This window comes from Pinus tabuliformis, chromosome 2_1 (genome assembly GCF_031772625.1).
Source record: "Pinus tabuliformis cultivar Carrire ecotype Pingquan chromosome 2_1, CPIR1, whole genome shotgun sequence".
NCBI classification, from domain to species: Eukaryota; Viridiplantae; Streptophyta; class Pinopsida; order Pinales; family Pinaceae; genus Pinus; species Pinus tabuliformis.
In genome coordinates this window covers 302,259,015-302,275,489 of record NC_142299.1, presented here as the reverse complement: position 1 = coordinate 302,275,489, position 16,475 = coordinate 302,259,015, and positions in this window count along the sequence as shown.

Genomic DNA, 16,475 nt, shown 5'->3' with positions numbered 1-16,475 from the left:
AAAGATAAAGTGTATTATACCCCAAACTGTCAACGACATTTCGTTCCAACCTCTTTCTACTTTAATTATTTGCTTCCTCAGCTGGTCCTTGCATTTACATCAGCCATTACTTGGTCTTGTAAAAATAAAATAAGGTCTTCCCTGTGTACCAGTTTTTTTTTTAAATATGCTCATTTGTCGCAGGTAGAGCCTCTGCTGCCAGCAGGCATTCATAGCCTCGACAGGGTTACCTATTACCCAGTAATGATCCTTTATCCTGCTTAAGGTGATCTACAACTTTCAAAGAAAAACCCATATTGACACTTTTTCCTTTTTTATTCTTAAAGAACAATGTCTTGGTTTGGTAGCCAAATTATGACACAGTCATTCACTTGATTTACACTTTCGCTGAACAAGTTGGCTCGTGATGAGACCCCTTGTCTTTTGATTTCAGCAATCTTGAGTCATTGCCTTGTTTTGGTGGACAGTGTTTGGCAAATTCAACAAAGTTATAATATCTGTGATCATGATAAGTCGGCTCATGATGAGACCTCTTATTCTTCAAGATATAGTGTATCCTTGGGTCATTTCTCTAGATGCTGCGATTTCCTTTAACAGGGAGGAAGTCATTTTTTTCCTTAAGAAAGCCCTGGATGACAATAATAGAGTTTTTTGGACATGGCTAATCTACAGGGAATCCTCATTTCGTTATTGATACCTTTCATTGTACTGATATAAAACAATTTCTTCACTAATATTGCTTTCGTCAAATTTTTGGAAGTTGAAACTAGTATCATATCTGGTTTAAAGTTTTTAACTATATCTATTAATAATAAAGATCAAGTTTCCAAAAGATTTGCTATTTATACAAGCAGAAGTTAAAAGTCTGATAGAGAAATGGTGTCTTTAGTAAATGTCAAATGCTGTTAACCACAGGCAAATTTTATTAGGGAGGAAAATATTTAAAGAAATGAGAGGTAACTATTCCCTTAGATTATGTACATGATAGGGATAAGTTCTTCTCTTATTTTGCCTATCAATATTTAAAAACTAAATTATCCACCTAACAACCTAGCTAAACTACCCCTACTCCTATTCTAACTATAAACAGAAAAATTAACTAGGTAAAATGATATTTCTAGTGGAACCATCTTTTCATCTTTATTCCTACACGTATGTACCTTTTAAACATTAGTGTTAAGAATAAAACTTTTCTTGGACTGTGAATATTTGATGTAGGATTAGAAAGTGTAACTTCAGTTGGAATTCCACCTGAAATTTCTTTCTTATGAAATCTTCTGTCCAATTGGATACCTATTGGATCGTAAAAATCAGGATGAATTTCTATTATGGATTGGTGATCATGTAATAGGAAAGATGACAAGCCAGATTGCGAATATGATTTTTTAGTTTTAATGGCCTGTAATCTACTATGCGTAAAAGTTAAGCTTTTAGCAATTTCTCGTAAAAGGAAAGTTTTCACATATAAATCACTAAATAATTCAATGAAGAATAGATGGAAATTTTTGGAAAGAGATTTATCAATTAACGCGAATTGTTGGTGAGTTTCCAAAAATACTTTTTTTTGTTGATGATGTTTTGGATGACATAGAAGTTTCTCCTGAAAGGCTGATATTGATTGATCGTGGAATTGAAAAAGTTTTGTATTTCCTTGACACAATTTAGTTTTCCAAAATGGTAATACATCTTTCGAATGTTCTTTGATAAGGTTCTCAATATACCATAGTAATCTATCGAAAGTCTAAAAATTTAAAATACAATCCGATTTTGTACAAAATGAGTGCAAGCGAAAAAGAATGCAATGATTATTTGTACAGCTAATGTTACAGCACAACTGGGATTGACATGAAATGTCTTCTTCTTCACAAGAACTGGCCAGAATTATGGGATCCGAGTAATTTCGAATTATGTCTTGTGAATCAGAAAACAAGCTATGATTGGGAACACGCATAAGGGTTTGCTCATGATACGAATCATAGATCGGGATATTGTTTTGGATAGTAAAATCATGCAAATGATCTGTCGCTCTGAAATGAGGATCGACTGATGTGATTCTTGGATTGGAATATCTCTCATTATCTGAGCTCTGTTGAGTTACTTGAGATAAATCAACATCATCATCATCATCATAGTAGCTATCATAAATGATTTTACAAGTCTCTCTAGATTTTTCTTTTTCATCCAATATTTTTAGAAAAGGAAGGTCAAGTTGTTCTTGTTTATTAATGACCAAAGGATGTTCTATAGCTGTCTCTCTATTTTGAAAACCTAATGGTGATTCATTTGAATAATCCTCTGTACTTTTTGAGATATCATTAATACTGAGGGGGAAAAATTATCATCACTAAATACATCAGGATAAAGAGAAAAATACGATTCCGAAACAATGCATTTGAAAATATCATCGTGAAAAAATTCTTGTTCATCACATTCACCGTAGACATCAGGATTTGGATAATACATTTGCATGTTTGTATTTTCCGAAAGAGAATTAATTTGTTGTTCTAACCTTGGCGTCTGCATTTGTTGAATTGCGATGATATTATCGAACCTTGTCTCCAAGTTGCTTTTTGGTTCCAAGGCAGGCTTTCTCATAACATCCTCGCTTTTGTCTTCTTGCGTTAGAGCAGGAGTGTTTCCTAAGCTTTGGGAATTTTCTTCATCATGAGTGATTTTCACATTCAAATTGGAATTTTCATTCCTATTAGAAGAAAATAAAACAAGACTCGAGCTAATTTCTGATGGATCAGACATAGGAGGTAGGGAATGTTCAACATAATCTGAAGATTCTTCATTCATGAGTTCATTTTCAAGATCATATTTCAGACAATCAAGATGAAATTGCATATTAAAATCCCTAACAGATTCATCTTCTTTTCGTAGATACTCAATTTCATCATATACCTGAACATAATCATAGCAATCAAATTTACAGATGAAATTTTTGAAAAATTGGTCCCAGCTGTGAATTGAGGCAACTGGGAGGGTTCTACACCATTTTCTAGCTTCCGCCGTGAATGTGAGAGTAAAAATTCTGCATAAAACGCCTTCGTCAATTCTTTGAACGTTCGAACTTGAAATCATTTGAATAAATTGAAGACCATGATTAAAAGCAGAAGAATTATTCTTACCATTGAATTTTACCTGAGACAAGAGTCTTACCACTTCAGGTGGAGTGTTGGAATAGGCACGAACATTGATGCAACTCCAAATGGGAAGTTTGTGAGCAGCCATCCTAATTCAAATGATTACGATTTCAAACCATTCCAACATACACTATGTTCAGGCCCTCCTTCTAGCGCCAAATATGTTGAAGCCCTGAAAATCGGGTCAACAACAAGGGGGATACCCACCCGGTCCGGACCTTGGTTGGTAGCTCCTTATCCGTTTGGTATAGCGGGTCCGACTGGGGATAATGGGACTAGTTTCCCAATCTAAGGGTGTGTGTGTGTGTGCAAAGTTGGATGATGCTGATCTACAAGTTCTAATCTAAGCTACTTTAGTCTAATTCTATGATATTGTAATCTAATGAAAACAGCACATCTAATCTATGCTAACCCGGGATGTATTTCTTCTATTATACGATCTAAAGAGATTTCAAACAATAACCAATAATAAAGATCATTCAGCGATCATAAGAATAGAAATCAATTAAGATGAACCACTTTGCATAAAAAGTTAGGCAAAACAGTTGTGAACAGCATATCGCATAATAAGTTATTCATATATCAAACATAAATAAATGACTCCACCGTACAAAAGTGCCAAATGGCAACTCAAACATTCATGTAATAACATATAAACAACTAAAATTGTATATCACTTTAATAAGAAGAAATGGCCAAGAGATAAAAGTACCATTTATGACTGGTCCTACTCATAAGCTTCAAGCAAAAATGATTTATCTCTACTTGTTCTAACATCTACTAAGAGTACAAAAGTGAAACATTAGTAGCAGACATCAAATGCAAACATTAATAAACCTCGATCCATCCATTCATCAAAACCTCCTCTGAGGGTGCAGAAGTGCATGTTCTGAGGAAAAGTTTTTGACAAATTTCTGGACCCTTCTCCAAATGCATGAGAAGGGTTAAAATACTACTTCCTAATTCTAATAATAGTTTATTTACAAAATTTAGGATGCAGTTTTCAAATGACCGTCCTTTTTCTAATCTAATTTTAAAGAAAAAACAACATTCTAAATAAAGTTACTTCTGAATCTGATCCTTAAAACTGCATGCATTCATCATGGGTTTGAGGAGAGTTGGTTGGCTGACTTCTGCTTTGAGCTGGGCTGAGAAAACAGAATCTATGAGAGCTGGCACTACTTTCTCGGCTGCATTTATGATACATTTCACAGTCATCTGCTGACTATGCGGCTTCACCAAGTATGCCCAGTAACACTCCCAATTTAACCTGTCTAGTGCTTGGACCGCTTTTTCCTTTTCTTGTGCCTTCTGTTTCCATTCTGCTTCTAATCGCTGTTTATTTGGCAAATACCCTGGGGTGGTCTCTGTGATCAAGTTTGCTCTGTGCAAATTTTCATTTACACAGTCGACAAGAATGCTCGCTGTCGTGGCCGTTGTTTCTGCTGCTTGTTCCACTTCCCTGATTTGATCGTCCCATTTGTTGAAGAGCAAGTCTTTATGATTTTCATTTATCTTGGGTGCGCCTGCTCTTTTTCCCTCATCTTCTTCCTGCGTATGGCTTGGTATTTCCCTTCGTTCTTCTTTCCTGCAGCTCACAAATGGAAATGATTGATCAAGAAAGGTGATGGAAGAGTCTTAAATGCAACAGATATATCAAATATGCCACCTTACATGAAGTAATTCTTTGCAAAAGCACGCGTCTACATTTAATAGATGACAACTAATTCCTTTATTATCATTAAAAGCGCATGAGCTTAAGTCAGATTATGGTAAGTGGCTTTTCTTGAATAATGTGCCCGAAAGATTCGCGATGGGGTGATTTTGCGATTTGGTTCGCAATCGTCGCAGATCGTGACATCGCATTATTGCACCATCGCACTCTCGCATTATCGCACCATCGCGCTATCGCGATATCGCACACATCGCAGATCGCAAAAGTCTTATGCTTGCCATATTTTTGTTAGCCCATTCCCTGCGATATGCTATCTTACGATCGGGTTTATCGCAAATCAGAAAATCTTGAAGTCTTGCTCATTGGAATTACCTTATTGCGATGCGATATATCACTTTAGTACGAGAATCTTGCACATACCAGGATTATACCCAAATGGAGGTGTTTTTCTGTCATTTTATGATGCGACTTTTTAAAGATTTTTCTTATCATAAACTTAGGTTTTAAAGTATTCAAAAGATATTCCTAAGCTTAAGATGGTAACCTTATTTTGAAGAAAGGAAACTCTTGGTTTTCCTAAAGTTTAAACTAAGGGTCCCCATTCATTTAGTATTTTGGACAACACTTAAATGAAAAAGGGGGGGGTTGTTGCTGGCCATGTTATAGACATTTTTGTGCCTTACAGCATGAAGCATGAAATGTCAATAATCTGAGGGATCCAAAGTCCCTAAACATGTTGTTCCTACCCCTAGAGGAACAAGGTCAGCAAACCACAGCACTAAATATCAGTTCTCCACCTGAAAACACTCAAAAACAAGCTAATTCTGGATCATGTCAACTGCTCCACTGAGCATCTGCGCTGAATGTCAACTGCTCCACTCTGTAACTACGCTGAATGTCAACTGTAAAGAAGGCTACCTGCACTGGGCGAGTTTGGCCAAGTGGCACAGTCATTCCTCAAGGTGTCAATGCCCAGGAAGCTTCCAAAATGACACTTGGATCAGGGAATTCGCCTAGTGATGAGTAAGAGGGTCTAGATCTCCAAGTGGAAGCAAGAACCTCCAAGTGGACTCAAGAACTGAAGAATAACTGAAGTGGGAGAGGACACTAGTCAGCTCCATGCCAAGCTTAAGCTGACTCATCCTCTCTCCAAATCTCCTATATATAGAGCTCTCACATAGAGGTCTAAGCTAGAGACATGTTCCGGCGTCGTTAAACGTAGTGACTGTCAATCTCGACGAAGGTGGGTGATTCCTCCTGAGAGTCGGTGGCACTAATACGGACTTGTGCTCCCACGTACCGTCGCGTATATATTGGGAGACCCCTATAGGCATATATCTTTTATCCATAGGAAGCCGTGTCGGCCGCCTTACTGTTTGCAATGCAGTGAACACAGCATTCACGAAGATCGACCATCCGTACCGTAAAACGTATTTTGTGGTTTTGCGAAAGGTTTGGCACACCCTCTGCCTAGATCTCTAGAGCAGTTTCTTTTGGCCTTTTTCAAACTCTATAACTAAAAAAATCCAACCGAGCATTTGTCACTTCGGGCTCATTAATACATCGAAGGAGACTAGAGTCATCTTTAGCTTTTTCTCGACTCTTAAAAAGTGAAAAAGCAAGTTGTGTCTAAAAGCGTCTAATAAAATTCATTCAATTCGGAAACACGAATTTCCCCTTTTAATATTTTGGTTGATCGAGTAATCCGCAATCGTGGAAGAAAGTCAATTGAAACCCCGTCGTTCGCGGAGGCTTACGAGTCAACCGTCTTTGTCTCCGGAATCGAAAACAGTACGGACAAAGCGAACTCGTTTAACCGGTTCAAAATCTCCTTTAAAAGTTAGAACAAGTGTTCCAACTGCATCTGAGGTTCCGGTTACTCCTAACATTTCTGGAAACCCTGCCTCTATAGAAGAAGTTCAACAGCCACAGAAGGACAGTAATACTGATCCTAGTATGGGGGCAAATACTTGTATAACTGAACCAGTTCCATTTGTAACCGGTCCAGAGAGTTTTGTTCCTCAAACAACTGTCGCTGTCGAAGCAACCACTTCTTCGGCACCAGAAATATTTTACGGACCTAACGGTCTTCCTCTTCCACCGGGTTTGATTGTGATAGAGGAAATTGCAGAAGATCCGCAAGCAAGTACTCCAACTCATTTTGGAGTCGGGGTCACTCTATTTCCTTCATCAGAGGTTAATCCACCACAAGTGGAAGTTCCTGTAGAATCACTAGGCAATCTATTGGATAGACTTAAAATGTCTGAACAACCGTCATCATCTAGGACTGTGTCAAATGACACAGCGATAGCAGAAGCCCCTGCCGTCACTCCGACAATGTTTGTCGGCATACCAGCTGTCCCAACTAGCTCACAACAGCTAGAAGGAGTCCACCAAGGGACTATTTCGACAGTATGGTCTGTTCCAGTTTGTTCATCCGGAGTAATACCCGGCAACTCTTATGTTGAAACTCGACAGATTGATCCTCATGGAGGTCAATTTGGGCCATCCAGTCCTCAAGGACTAACAATCCCTATGAGTTCCGGATTGCTACCGTATGGGGGACAGTATGCCCTTTCATTACCTCCTCCGGGAGGATATCCATATGGAAGTTCTCAACAGTATTCAGGTTATACTGGAATTAAATCAAGTAGTTGGGTACCGATGCTACCTCAACAACCAAGGGTTGTATATTCTATGCAACAGTGTGTACCTATGACGAACATCCCAACAACCGTCATCATCTAGGACTGTGTCAAATGACACAGCGATAGCAGAAGCCCCTGCCGTCACTCCGACAATGTTTGTCGGCATACCAGCTGTCCCAACTAGCTCACAACAGCTAGAAGGAGTCCACCAAGGGACTATTTCGACAGTATGGTCTGTTCCAGTTTGTTCATCCGGAGTAATACCCGGCAACTCTTATGTTGAAACTCGACAGATTGATCCTCATGGAGGTCAATTTGGGCCATCCAGTCCTCAAGGACTAACAATCCCTATGAGTTCCGGATTGCTACCGTATGGGGGGCAGTATGCCCTTTCATTACCTCCTCCGAGAGGATATCCATATGGAAGTTCTCAACAGTATTCAGGTTATATTGGAATTACATCAAGTAGTTGGGTACCGATGCTACCTCAACAACCAAGGGTTGTATATTCTATGCAACAGTGTGTACCTATGATGAACATCCCAACCACACCGTCTATTGTAACAGTGTCACAAGTTCAAGCGATACATGTTGCATGCCAACCTCAGATTTCTCAGGTTGTAATGCAACAACCACTTGATCATGGGTCACAACCACAATCGCCAACTGGTGGGGCGACACAGGTCCAAACGGGTACAATTACCCCACACCTTGGTCCAACGGTTAGCATAGCACAACAAAACATGGCGTCACAACCATGGCTTGTGCAATACCAACAACCGCAATTCCAGCACGTGTACCAAGGTTCTGAGCAGCAGATCTTTGCGAACAGTGGACAACCGTATATCCAAAACGGTCAAAATCAACCACTTTACAGTGGTCAAGTCCACCAACCGTATCAGTCATACCAACATCAATTACATTATGTTGGTATGCAAAGGCCCACTGCTCAAGCGATTCCATCGTACCCTGGTTACGCTTCGCCCAACCTGAATCAAAAGTTACCATTCGTGGCGACTTTAGAGTTACCCGATTTACATCGGTTAACAAATGATCTGATTGCTTATGCCCCTTGGTGGCCAGCGATTCCTCATAAACTCCCATCTGACATTCCTAAATTCAATGGAAATCCAGGTGAAGACCCATCGAATCACGTGATGACTTTTCATCTGTGGTGTTTGTCGAACACCCTAAATGATGATTCAATAAGGCTTCGCCTTTTTCAGAGGACATTGACAGGTCCAGCAGCTAAATGGTATATTGAATTGCCAAGAGCCTCTTTCGACAATTTTAGCTCCCTAGCCACGACTTTCTTAACCCATTTTCAATTACCGATAAGGTATGAAACGGGAACAAAAATATTAACCAACTTCAAGCAGACAACTGCCACCCATATATCTGATCATATACATGAGTGGCGTCGTCGTCGTAGGATGGTGAAAACATACGTTCCCGATCAGCTGTTAGCTGAATGGTTTATAAAGTCGTTACTTCCTGCTATTACGGAAGATGTGGCCAAAGGGGGAGTCGTAACAGAGGAGCAAGTAATTGCTCGTGCACAGTATTTGGACTTAGTTTATACTCAGTCCGGCACACTCTACAACAAGATACCTGACGCCCCTAGACCAGAGTTTTCAATTCCTCCACCTCCTAAATCAAATAGTGACTCTCATGCCGGTGACGGCGTGATTGGCACGGCAAACACGAAATCGATAAGGGCTTCGTCAAAGAAAGCCCGTAAGAATTCGGATCAAAATGCAAAAGAAGAAATTCTTGCTTCGGAAGTAAATGCCGTATCAGAAGATAAGGGCAAAGAAACCAATCAACCAGGAAGCAAGAAAAAGCAAAACAAAGGGAAGAAGAAGAAACAGGGTGAGTCATCCCCTGGAAAAAATTCTTCAAACCCTCCTGGGAAAGGGAGACAAAATTATCCATGTCTAATATGTGATGATAAGGATCATAACACAAAGAATTGCCCATTCAAAGCTGAGTTAAAGAGGTTCTTTAAAAGTTCCCAAACCTCAGCTGTGTTAACTGATCCATTTCCCAACCCAGGTCAAAATCTGGTTGATAGTGGAAATGCTTCCCCATCGCAAGTACTTATGTTGTCGGTTTCGAAATAGCAGAATGATGCTTTGATTTCGACAAGGAACAAAGATTATGGGAATCCTCAGCTGTCGAACGAAAAAGGTAAAGATCAACCAAGTAGTTCGACAACAACTTCGACAGAAGTTGTACCACCCATCATCCCTGAATTAACAATAAAACCGCCAAAGGGTGTAGTACACAAGTCGACATTTAATCCTCGTGCCAGAGCGGCGCAACCTTATAACATAGTGGAAGATTTGGCCCAATTGCCATCCGCTATGTCGACTCTTGAAGTACTACAAAATTGTCCAACCCAAAGGCAGGCATTGTTATTAGCAATTGGTGGGGTTGATCCTAAGGATTCCAATCTTGTATCCTTTGATCACAAAGGATATGATCCTCAGTTACCAGCTCAACTAGCTTTCCTTATTCAAGTGAAATCCCTCAACAAGACTGTTCACAGAACAATAATTGATGAGGGAGCATCGACATGTATTATGTCGATGAGTTGCTGGAAAACTTTAGGATCTCCAACCTTGTCGCGATCTTCGACGACATTAAAAGCTTTCGATGGAAGGACTTATACCCCTTACGGTATCCTTAATAACTTGAAAGTTGAACTAGGAGGAAAAACAGTAGAAATTGATGTTGAGGTCATTGATGGAAATCTTGACTATAACATCCTGCTGGGTAGACCATGGATTTATGCCATGGCAGCTATTGTGTCGACTTATTTTAGGAAGATCGCATTCCCATTTGAAGGAGGGATTACGATCGTCGACCAGCAGAATTTCCTCCCTAATGGTTCACAAGTTACAGGAAGCATTCCCATGATCCATGAGAGAAACCATTCAATTCAAGATATCGGAGTAGGATTATTGAAAGACCCCACATTGATGGGAACTTTCGCGCTACCACCTCCTATTTATATAGGAAATGTACCGTTTGTAGCAACCTGCAACATGATATCTTCCACGAAGGTCAACATGGATCATTCAATGGTTTTGCCCCCAAGCCCTTTAGAAATATTGTAGCAATCAATGTTTCAAGCATGGGAGGCGAACCCAAATCAACGCTCGTCAAGCGTTTGGGTAGATAGGTCTAGAGAATATGGAACCCCATTAGATCCTTGGTCGAAAGTACATGGGACTGACGAAGGAATCTTACAATCAATGATGATTGAGGGGGCACCATGGAATGATCACCACCATCGTTCCCTTCTTCCAGAATATGAAGAAGATACTCAAAGTGACCTTTATCACCCTTCAGTATTTGAATTCCTAACAAATACTGTAAACAAGGTGGATTCTGAGCAAAACCTATCCAATATTGAAGAGACTATAGCCACAAATATCTGGACTAAAACAGATGTTGTAGAGAATGTTTATGTCGGCAAAGGTTGTTCCCCTTCAGAATTGGAAATATATAATGCTCTTTTTCGCGAATTTAGAGATGTCTTTGCTTGGTCATATGATGAAATGCTAGGCATCGACTCGAGTATCGTTGAACATGAAATTAAAATGTATCCTGATGTCAAACCAGTAAGACAACGGCTTCGACAGGTACACCCCAAGAAATCCGCTGCCATTAAGGCGGAAGTTGAAAAACTCCTTCATGTTGGATTCATCTACCCGGTTCCTCTAACCGATTGGGTATCGAATATTGTCCCTGTTATGAAGAAACAAGGGACGATTAGAGTGTGTGTCGATTATAGGGATGTAAACCAAGCTTGTCCGAAGGACAACTACCCTAACCCCTTCATCGACCAGATAATTGATGAATGCGCCAGATGTGAAATCTTTTCATTTATGGATGGATTTTCCGGGTATAATCAAATAAATATCAGCCGACAGGACCAGTCAAAGACTGCATTTATTTGTCCGTGGGGCACATTCGCTTATCAAAAATTACCCTTTGGTTTAAAGAACGCAGGGGCGACGTTTCAGAGGGCGATGAATTATGCCTTCCATGACATCAAGAACATTGTTCAACCTTATCTCGACGATCTTCCGGCTCATTCACGAAAGCGGACTGATCATCCGCAGCATTTAAGAGCGATATTTCTACGTTGTCGACACTACAAGATAAGACTCAATCCACACAAATGTGTGTTTTGCGTCGGTTCTGGTCGTTTACTTGGCTTTGTAGTCTCTAAGGATGGGATTTGTCTCGACCCCTGCAAGGTTCAGGCAATCATTAATTTGCCTCCACCTTCAAATTTGCTTCAGATTCAGAAACTCCAAGGGAAAGCGAACTTTCTGAGGAGGTTCATTCCAAATTACGCAGAACTTGCTAAGGGTTATACTCGTCTTTTGAAAAAGGATGTACCTTTTGTCTGGGACCAGGTGGCGCAAGCTTCCTTTGATGCTTTGAAAGATTGTCTAGTAAAAGCATCATTAATGTATGCCCCGGACTATCAAAGAGATTTTAACCTGTATCTAGCTGCAACAGATACGACCATTGCGATGGTTTTAGTTCAAGAGGTCGATGGAATTGAACATCCTATCTATTATTTAAGTAAAAACTTAAATGATACAGAAAGTAAATATTCTTATGTTGAAAAACTAGCGCTTGCAGTTGTTAAAGCGATTCAAAGGTTTCGACATTATGTCCTCTTTCGGAAAACTACCATCTTGTCAGATTGCAACCCCATGACTTATATACTGTCGCGACAGTTGCTGGGGGGCAAATATTCAAAATGGATAGCGATCCTTCAAGAGTTTGATCTGGAATTTGTGAAATCCAAATCAAAGAAAGCTCTAGTTTTCGCAGAATTATTATGCGATCTCCCATCGTCGTCCAACGATGAAACATCGGAAGAGTCAATCGTGGACGAAAGTTTGTTTCTGATATCTGTAAGCGATGAGTGGTATGGAGATATCATAGTTTATCTCCAAACCCAAAAATTCAGGCCTAACACCTCTCGCTCCGAACAAAAACGTATATGATACCAAGCAAAAGACTACATGATCGTCGGTGATACACTTTACCGTCGTGGTGTCGATACAGTTCTGAGGAGGTGCCTTACCCATGAGGAGGCCGAAAAAGCCCTGAATGAGTGTCATTCAGGCGTGTGTGGGGGGCATCAATCTGGATATGCAACAGCACAAAAAATCTTACGAGCAGGATACTTCTGGCCAACCATGTTCAAAGATTGCATAACCGCAGTCAGAAGTTGCCATGCTTGTCAATTTTTTGATAGCAAAACCAGACAACCACCCGCACCTTTACAGCCAATAGTTGCTGTTGGGCCCTTCGCCAAGTGGGGCATCGATTTCATGCAATGTAACCCCACCTCGACCGGGGGGCATGGGTACATTATAGTCGCTGTTGACTATTTTACCAAATGGGCCGAGGCGATGCCTACATTGGATAACACTGGTGAAACAGCTGCCCTTTTCTTTTTCAATCATGTAGTCACCAGGTTCGGCGTACCACAGGCTATAGTTATAGATCATGGGTCGCATTTTCACAATCACATGATGGTCGAATTAGCTGCCAAGCTAGGGCTATCTCACGACAGCTCTACCCCATATTATCCGCAAGCCAACGGACAAGTTGAGGCAATCAACAAGGTCCTGAAGCGTATGTTGCAAAGGATGATCGGGGTTCATAAAAGAAGATGGCACCTAATCCTGTACTCAGCTTTGTGGGCTTACTGAACCTCGGTAAAGAACGCAACCGGGTTCACACCTTTTCAACTGGTGTATGGCCTGGAAGCAGTCTTGCCAATCCAGTGCGAAATTTCGTCGCTTAAACTCGCAATCGATCTTCTCCCCAGAACTTCAGAAGAAGAGGCTCGTTTCTTGGAATTAATCCAATTGGATGAAACCCGTCGTGATGCCGCTTTGGCTAACGAAGCCCATAAGAAACGAGTCAGGGCTCAGTTCGACAAAAATGTCAAACCCCGTATCTTCTCAGAAGGTGATTTGGTCTTACTTTATGACCAAGAATCGGATAAGTTGGGAGCAGGTAAATTAAAGTCCTTATGGATGGGCCCCTATATTGTTAAAAGGGTGTTAGCAAAAGGATCCTACGAGTTAATGGATTACAATGGAATTCCACTGGCGCAACCCCGCAACAGGTTGTACCTCAAGCGTTACTATGCTTAAATAGTAACCTGCATGCCTTTGTTGTATTTTGTTTTCGCTAAAGTATTTGTTCTGGTCGAGTGATCCACCTTTTACATTTGTTGCAGATGTCGAACCTTCGAGAGGCATGTGTTGGATATGCCGACGGAGCGAGTCGTAGTTCGAGGAACCTATCCTCTGCAGCCTGGGCCATTTTTGTTCCAAGTGGCAAGTTAGTAAGTTTCAGAGGTGTGTGTATTGGGAAATCAACGAATAACATCGCTGAGTATAGCGCGTTGATAGAACTACTCTCTGATGCCATCACACGTGGCATACGCCGACTAATTGTCAGGCTAGACTCACAGCTCGTAATACTACAACTCAATGGTATATATTCTGTTCGCAATCTAGCTATTTATCGCATGTTCCTAAGGGTTAAGATCTTGGAAAGACGATTTGATTCAATTCAATATCAAAATATTTCGAGAAACTTAAACACATTAACCGACTCATTAGCAAACTATGTGTTAGATAGATATTTGCAACATTTATAAAAGGGATACATCATCAAAGATTGTACATATGGATCGTGTAACTCAATCAGAATAAAACTCGAAAATCAAAATATATATAAGCTGTTTATAGTTCATACATAATGTTCTGTAACCAAGACAAAATTTGTCATATGACCTAAAACTCAAAAGATGCTAGGGGGCACCCTAGCCTAATGGTGCTCATGATAGCACGTCACGGCCTGTGCAATCATGCGCAAGAGACGAGTCCATCGTCTAGGTACACCAGTAGTGTGTCACTGCAGCTGTAAAGGTAACTCATCAATCCTCACATCGGGAATGCCGAGAGTAAGGCTCTCAACCTGCTCCTGCACAGCTGTAAGGGTCTCAGTATCGGCAAGGTCGCGAATAACAGCTCTCCTAGCAGGCTCCACTGCCGGGGCAGCAACTGGCGGTCTCGGACGAACTGCTGGACGAACAGGACCAATATCTGCATGCACCGAAGAGTACAATTAAAAGTCTTGATAGAATAAAGCACAACAACATTATAATAAGAACAATAAACAGTAATATGGTCAAAGAGTTTACCAATGGCACCCCACTGTTCGCCATCCGGTAGCACCAAATCCGGATCACCTCGGAAATCCATACCCACATATGGATACTCAGAAAACGCCATCTCCTGGCACTCGAACCACCTGAAGAAGGCCTCAGTAAAAGTAATCTAAGGTTGACCAGCATGCCTAGACATGTGATCAACCCACCTCTGCATGCGTGGCTCGGTCGGAGAAGGCAAGTCGAGTATGATGTACTGAGGCTGCATCAGTGGGATTTTCTCCAAGGCGAAGGCAGTCAGAATAGAACCAAATCCAAAGTTCTTCAGCTTCCCGTCCTTTACCTTGGTCAATTGACTTTTCATCTGAACAAGTACTGCATCACACCAGTTGAATACTTTCGGTTGGAGACACTCCAAGGCGTGCTGCATATAAGATTTGTTGGCAACATGTAGAGCTGCACTACCGGCCATCCTACCAATAGTGTACAGAATGGACCTGAGAGCCCGATCAGTAATCTCACGGATAACAATCTTGCCGTCTCTGCTCGGCTGAGAACCTTCCCTGCAATACTGGCGGACATAATCTCTGGTGGAATCAGTCCCCCGGGCCGTACCTGACAAGGAAATGGGGGCACCTCGTCTTGACAACCCAGTCAAGAAGAACATGTCCTCTATGGTCAAGGGGATGGACTTTCCCCTAATCTGGAATACTTGGTTAACAGGATCCCAAGCATCAAGCATATACTGCAGCAAAGAAATCTGTGCTCTCATGCTAGAGATACGGAAGAACTTCAGCAGGCCACAGTTCCGCATCGCGTTCACCGTGACCAGGTCATGTAGGGAAATCATGTCCTCCTCTTCATGTTCTCGTTCTCGCCACGTAAGGGACATTTTGTTCAAAGTTCCCTGCAAAGAAAACAAGAGAAAGAGTAAGTTCCTGATTTTGATGAAAAAACTGGCGAAAAATCATCAAAAAATGACCTGAAAACTCAGTTTTTTTGAGCCCAGTGCAGGCAGAGAGTGTCCCTCCTGCGCTGAAGGTCAGGCTGCCCTAAGGCAGCTTGACATTCAGTGCAGGTTTCGAAAGGGGAACCTGCGCTGAAGTTAGGGCGATTTTGCAAAACCCCTGGGGCTCAGAAACACTGAAAAACAGGCTTAAAACTGGAAAATGAAACCATGAAAAGAAAGAGCTAAGGTTTAGCTCCTACCTGGTCCAGACGGCGCCGAAAATCGTCCGCAGAATCTCCCGGAATCATCTAGTGAAAATCAAAGGGGAAGAGGCACCTCCAGAGCTCCGACAAACCAAATGCAAATGAAATGGTAAATGAGAGGTAAAAACACCTTTTAATGGCTTTTTACGTAGTTCAAAGTGAAATATTAGGGTTATAATCTCATTTTCATGCAAATATTATTCATTTCTAAGAAAGTTTGTTGCAGCAATTGAAAATGTAGTACTATACATGAAAAGAGAAAAGCTAGTAATGGTAAAAAATCAAAATTTGACCATATAATCGAGCAATTTTACCGCGGAATTTATGCTCGTTAAAAAATAGAAAAGTGAGATCCGAGCAGTTTTGGCACATAGTTCATGCTCGTTAAAAAATAAACATAAGATTGAGCAAGAGTTTCCTCCAGAGTTTAAGCTCATTAAAATATGAACCTATTCCGGTAAATAACCATTGTGATCGTAAATTTATTAGCCATAAAAAGCCTTGGTCGTGTTTGCACCCGCCACCTCCATTCCATTTGGCCAATCGTTCACCTCCATATGATTGTTTAC